The sequence below is a fragment of the Equus quagga genome, chromosome 9, assembly GCF_021613505.1.
Source record: "Equus quagga isolate Etosha38 chromosome 9, UCLA_HA_Equagga_1.0, whole genome shotgun sequence".
In the NCBI taxonomy this organism is placed as follows: domain Eukaryota; kingdom Metazoa; phylum Chordata; class Mammalia; order Perissodactyla; family Equidae; genus Equus; species Equus quagga.
Genome location: NC_060275.1, coordinates 63,865,858 through 63,872,533, shown reverse-complemented (window position 1 = coordinate 63,872,533; position 6,676 = coordinate 63,865,858). Strand labels below are relative to the sequence as shown.

At 34.9% G+C, this 6,676-nt stretch overlaps 1 pseudogene; it reads right to left on the bottom strand.

Annotated features, from left to right (window-relative positions):
- Nucleotides 1-2,705: 2,705 nt before the first annotated feature.
- On the bottom strand, nucleotides 2,706-3,657 carry LOC124244570 (olfactory receptor 5D13-like; annotated as a pseudogene).
- Between the last annotated feature and the right edge of the window lie 3,019 nt (nucleotides 3,658-6,676).

Below are 6,676 nucleotides of genomic sequence, written 5' to 3'. Positions count from 1 at the left end.
CAAAAAATTCTTAGAGCACATAAGATGCTTAGGCTTCAAAAGTATGCCATAAAAGAACAAAATAAATCCTGAAGTGTCTTGAAAATGTAAAGAGCCAAGGAAAACCAGGATCTGCCCACAGAGAAGGAAAATATGATCGGAGGTTCTGGAACAGATATCAAGACTTATTTCAAAGCTATAATAATTAAGAATATGTGGTAATGGTGAATACTGAATTCAAATACAATAAAGAGTCATGAAGTTGACTAAGGTAGATTGAATGATTGCGTCCAATTAGTCACCATCTCCTTGTATCATAAATCTTCCATTGTCCCTTATTGGTGGGGTATGTTTCTTCACCTTTGGATTATGAGTCCAATCCTGTGACATATTCAAAGAGATGTTGGAAGAAGAGAAAGTGTGGGAGTTCCAAGCCGAGGCTCTAAGAGACCTTGAAAATTTTCACTTCGTCTATTGTTTTACTGACATTTCCATGAGACAGGAAGTGGCTAGTCTAAAGATGATGAAAGACATGTGGAGCAATTATGCTCACAGAAGTGCGCTGTGAAACAAAACCTTCCTAGTCTCAGCCTGAAGCAGAGCTACCTCAGGTGACCTGCAGATCTTGGAAAATAAATAATTGTACTTTTAATCCATTGATTGCTGGATGGTCTTTTCAAGAGTCATTGTGGCAATGGTTAGCAGGTACGCTGATAAACAAGCATATGGAAATTTTGTTTATGATAAGATTAGAATTGCAGAGCAATAAGGAGAGAATGCATTGTTTTCGGTAAATCATGTAGGAAAATGATATAGTCATATGGGTAAAAATGGAGAAGTACCATGAGTGTTATTGATTGACTACAGCTCTGATTTGCTGTATTTGACTAAGTTTGCTCCATTCCCAGGTTTTATCATTCCAAGACTCATGTTGAAGGAACACTCACTATTTGTGGTATGCTTTTCCCCAGGTTGAGTTCATAAGCTCAAGAAGGAAAGATTGAAATCATTCAGAGGCATTTGAAGCTTCTTCTATGACATAACTTACAACACATTCACTCACCTCCCACTGTCCCAAGCAAGTCACATGCGAACTATTCTCTCCCTGCCTACAGAGAAGCAAGATAAAATGAAGAGAGAGCAGATAATGTTGAACAAATAAAAGAATCTATCATACATCCAAACCTCACACCATCCACAAAAATGAAATTGAGGTGACTCAAGAGTAAAATATGAAGAACAACATACCCTTTTTGAATATAATGTAGACAAATGTCTTCCTCACCTCCTAAACAATTACAAAAACATTACAAAAGTAAAACATTTGACTAGGTTAAAATTCAAATTGCACTTTATCAAAAGACATTAAGTGAGCGAAGCATAAAGCCAAAGGTGAAAATATTTTCAAGGAATATAACTAACAAAGGGATTATATTCATAATGTGAGAGATTTTTTTAAAACAAATAAGAATAAAGACAAATAATTTAGAAGGACATTGATAATATGCTATACAAAGGCACTTTTTAAAATCCAAAACATATTAAAATGCACCTAACCTCAGTAATCGTAAATATTCAAATTAAACTATAAATTAAGTATTCTGTATCAAGTAAATGGGTAAAAATCATAACATCTAATAATACTGAATACTGGTGAGGAAGTGAGTCATAACTTTAGAACTTTCAAACATTGCTTTTAGGAGTCTAAACTAATACAATCATTTTTAAAAATTGAGACCATAATAAATGCCTAATACTTCTACAAATAAAACCCATTCTAAGGAGTACTAAGATTCAGTGTAATGGTATATATACCCAAAATGAAACATCCCAAACGTCCTTCATAGTAGACTGTGTTAAAGAAAAAAATCTGAAATATTTCTATTATAAAACATTAAAAAGAACCAAAATTGATAAAAACTATAAATACATGCAGCAACACAATTGATTTACAAAGACGATGTTCATTTTTAGAAGTCAGACATATGGAATACATAATGCATGATTTCCTTTATATAAAGTTTGCAAAGAAAGAAATTAATTTATGTTTTTTAGAGGCATAGTTAGGTATTGAATCTACATAGAAAAGCAATGAAAATAAGACTTGTTAGAAATAAATTGAACTTTTTCTTAGCATTCAGGGTTAATTTCAACACATTTCATTGAACTATATTAGACTGATACTCAAAAAATAAGTGATTAATATAGAGAGTTATTAACATTTTCAGCATCCCCTAGCTTAAAGTCAGATAATATATCTCATAATGCAAACTCCCAGGTCCTCATTTTACCTGAAATGAAATAAAGTTTCGAGGGAAATAAAAAGTGTTTTATAGAACTTTCTGAGTGGACTGATTATGAGAACCTGAGAGCATATCCAGGACACACAGTTATCATCTGTGGTTTTTAGCACTTTTATAAGGCAAAGTTTAAACTATAACATAATTAATGAGTCTCTAAATATATATCCCTTATTCATCACCCTGAATTCCATAGTGTCTAACTGGGAGTTTTTGAAATATGGTCCTTTCTGAAACCAGTAGACATGTAGTGTGTCAGAATAGATTATTTCTATATTAATCCAGAGCATCTTGACCACTGAAAAATATGGAAAGTACAATATTTAATTGATTTAAAGCATAATCATATATTTACTTAAAGGTAACCTAGCATCAGTAATATATATGAAAAATTACTGGACATAAGTAGGACATAAATATATATATTTATTTGAAATATATTGAGTGAGAAAGCAGTTTGGAGTTGATTAAACTCCTGACAACCTCTTTCACATTGTTGTTCCTAAAGCTGTATATAAAGGAGTTCAGTGTAGGGATCACGATGGTAAGAAATACAGTTGACAAGGAGCCATGAGCTTTTGGAGATGGGCACACTGTAGAGAAGAAGGATGATTCCATGGAAAATGGTGATGGCAGTCAGGTGGGAAGTAAAGACAGAGAAGGTTACTTGGAGTCCACCGGTAGAAGGCATCTTGATGATTGTGACAACTAGGACCACGTAGAAGGAGAGGATAATCAGGAGGCTACAAGCCTCAGTGAACGTAGAAATGACTAAACATGTCTTCTGACTGCAGAAGGGGTCAGAAGAGGATAAAGAGAGATGGCAGAATACTCACAGCCACAGCCAAACTGATTGATGATGTTAGAGTCACAGAAGGATAGTTCCGGAAGGGAATATGTGAATGTCAAGGAACATATTCCACCAGGTATGTAGCTTCCCACTACGGGGAGAGTACAGCGTTTATGAGACATAGCAACTGTGTAGAGAAGGAGGTTACAAAGTCATGAACTGGTCATAGGTCATCACTGCTAACATGAACATTTCTGTTATTACAAACGCACAAAGAAAAATTGTACTGTGCATCTCTTGAAGGAGATAATTCTGCCTTCCACAACCAAGATTTCTAGCAATTTGATTGTAAACACATTGGAATAACAAATATACAAAAATTATAGATGGCTGAGGAAAAAGTATATGTGTGCATAGAGTTTGGGATTGATCCTTATGACCACAATTATGCCCAGGCTCCCTACCACAGTGACTGTATAGATGGTCAAGAAAACCAGGAAGAGGGGTTCCCTGGAGGTGTGGGTATTCTGAGAAGCCCAGGAGGATGAATGTGTTCACAGAACTCTGATTTCCCTCATCCAGTAACATGGCTTTTGATTATAAATAAATAAATAAGAAAACTGAGCAACAGAACTTGAGAAGGTGGGGTAAGAGGAACTCGGGACAGCTCAGCGTGAACTACTTAACACAATGTTGTCAATGCGCACTCTCGAGTGTTCTGCTCAACATTGGAGTCTTACTTGACAACTCACTGACTTTTTGATTGTAAGCAATTAGCTTTATCCTACAGTACTTTAGTTTCCTCATTTGGAAAACAAGAAAAACTAGTAATTATCAATAGTCTTACTATATAAATGATTCATAAATGCGTGTGATACTTAGAGCATTGAATACCCCATGATAAAATATAATCATATGAGAACAAAGGAGACATAAAGTGAAATCATAAAAATGTTGAGCAGATCATTGTAGTCATATAATCACAGCAGAAGTGGCCTTGAGAAGATGAAACACCATACATATAGAAATACAAAAGAGTAAATTTCTTTGGGGAAAATGTATCATCAGACATTCAAAATTCTTTATTGATATATTGAATATTTACCTATTCAACATACATCTTATTATCAAGGACACATAAAACATCTACTTAAGATCTTTAAGAGGTCTGATCAAAAATTCCACTGATAACTATGTTCTCTCAATAACATATCCACCAAATGGCACTTTACAAGGCTCAAAATGCTCAGTGATTTTGAAATGTCTTTTGAGGAAGTGTTTTGGAGATATTCTTGAAAGTTTCATGCTGACTATCTTCTGTTGGTAGTACATATTGTATTAAAATGGAAAAAAAAATCCTGCTTATTTATCAGTGATTATAAAACAAAAAAATCTTACTAAAAACAGAAATATCTCTTGCAAAATAACCAAAATCTTTTCCACACTTAGGTGTGGCGGTCAATGAGGAATAAATAAAGTTTGTAAGATTCAAAAATATAAATATTTTACTTTTATAAACCAACAGGAATTTGAATATTAGAAATTTCACATGATTAAACCTAAAAAATCACAACTGATTCTGGAAACAAATGTGGAGATGCAATGACTATGTTGCTGCCATCTTCAATCCATCTGTGAACTGGCACCATTTTTAGCTTTGCTTGGCACAAGCAGTAGCCTGTCATGAAATCTGCCGCTAATCCCAGGCACAGAGCATCAGCTGTGCGACCACATTTTCCATTACATAGAAGATTGGGTTGACAATTTGTGAACTTTATGTATTCAGTCACATGTATTCATAAAAATCTTCTCCAAATTCAGGAACTTACACTGCTTTTCTTGGGTCACATCTATGCAGGTTAAGAATTTTGAGGTACGGTCTGCTACTGCTTCAAGAAAGCTTGCTGAAATGACTATATCAGTAAAGGTTCTAGAACTTGGATTGGAGAAAGAGTTCCTGGAATTGTTAGATCATATTCTCCTTGATAGAAACTAACTGACCTTTGTGACAGCCTCTAAACCAAGATAAAGAAGAGACTTGATATAGTTGAAAAGCAGAGACTTCCTGCATATTTCCACATACCTTGTGTTCAGTCTTCATGAGCAATAGTTCTACTGTCCCTTCCTTACACTAAATCTCCTGTCCTCACAGCTAATGTTCCCACCTCAAACTCTGTCAGTGAAATGTATCAAAGCAGTAACCATCATAGTCAACTCTGTGCTTCAATATTTCTCTTAACTGGTATTCTTTCTACTGTATTTTGTGGTACCTTCCAGGTCCAAATGGATCTAACGCTATCTCCAAAGTTCACAGAAATTAAAAGTAATCCCCTTTTACATTATAGACCTTCAAATATGTGAAGACATTTAAAATGGATCTCTTGCTGTTTTACTCTCTGGGTAAACATTTTTAGTGTTGTTTTCTGTTTGTTTTGTTTCCATTTTTGTCCTCACACTGGTTTCTAAATATTCCAGAGGATCCAGTCAATATTCTGGGTATACCATTGACCCTTCTGAGCTCATACTGAAGCTTAAACTAAACAAATCTTCTCAGGAATATCTTGCCAGGACAAGAGACAATGACCTGAGCAATCTGCCCTTACTTGCTACATATCGAATAACAATGCCTAACTGAGCACTTGTAGTCAAATATTTGAACTGTGTTAGGTTAATTTACTGCTTTCCCAAGTTTCGTCCATGATTTCTGGTAAGCAACAAATCACGTGCATATGCACTTCAAATTTTCAGACAAAGTTGAAGATAGTGCATTTACTACTAAATTTCATGCAGTTTGATTCTTTTCTTTTCCTCTTTGCTGCTTGCATGACCTTTCACTCCAATTGGATTGACTGCTTACCACACTGCTTCTCGCCTTTATTCAAGCCACTCGGTCTGACCGGAAGCCTTCACTGTTTTGTCAGCTTCCATCAATATTACCAGACATCAGTGCCCATTCCATTCTCTTTGCTATTTATTTGTTAAGCTTTTGATAAATATTCTTTCCCCTCCACTTTTAAAGAGCACACATGTTGTGTTCAAAATATGCTCAACACAAACTATAAGCAAAATACTCACAGGGAGTTTTTACAACCTAGAAGAGTTCAAGATCACTTATACTGAATACATCACTTCCTCACCTACATCACAATCATTTTGAGGGCCAGATTCACATTGTTTTATTTATTAGTTCACAAATAAAACAGATACAAAAATGCACAAAGAAGATAATAATTGTCAAGATAATGTAATGGTGATAATTTTATCAATGTAGTCAGGACATTGTTTTTAACTAAATTAGCTTGGTGTCGGGGAGTATGACTGAGGTTGAATGAATAAACTAAATCCTTGTTCACAGCACAGAAAAAAGGAAATAAAATGTCCTACTTATTTAATCTTATCAGAAACTTTTATTATAAAATTCTAAAATATTGAGGATCTTGTCAAGATGGCGGTGTGAGCAGACATTGAACTTGCCTCCTCCCACGAACACAACCAAGTGACAACAATTTTTGGAAAAATTACCTGGATTGAAAACTGAAAACTGGATAAAAAGAACCCCCACAACAAGGGACAGTCCTGACGAAGGCAGAAGAGGCAGAAATTCCTT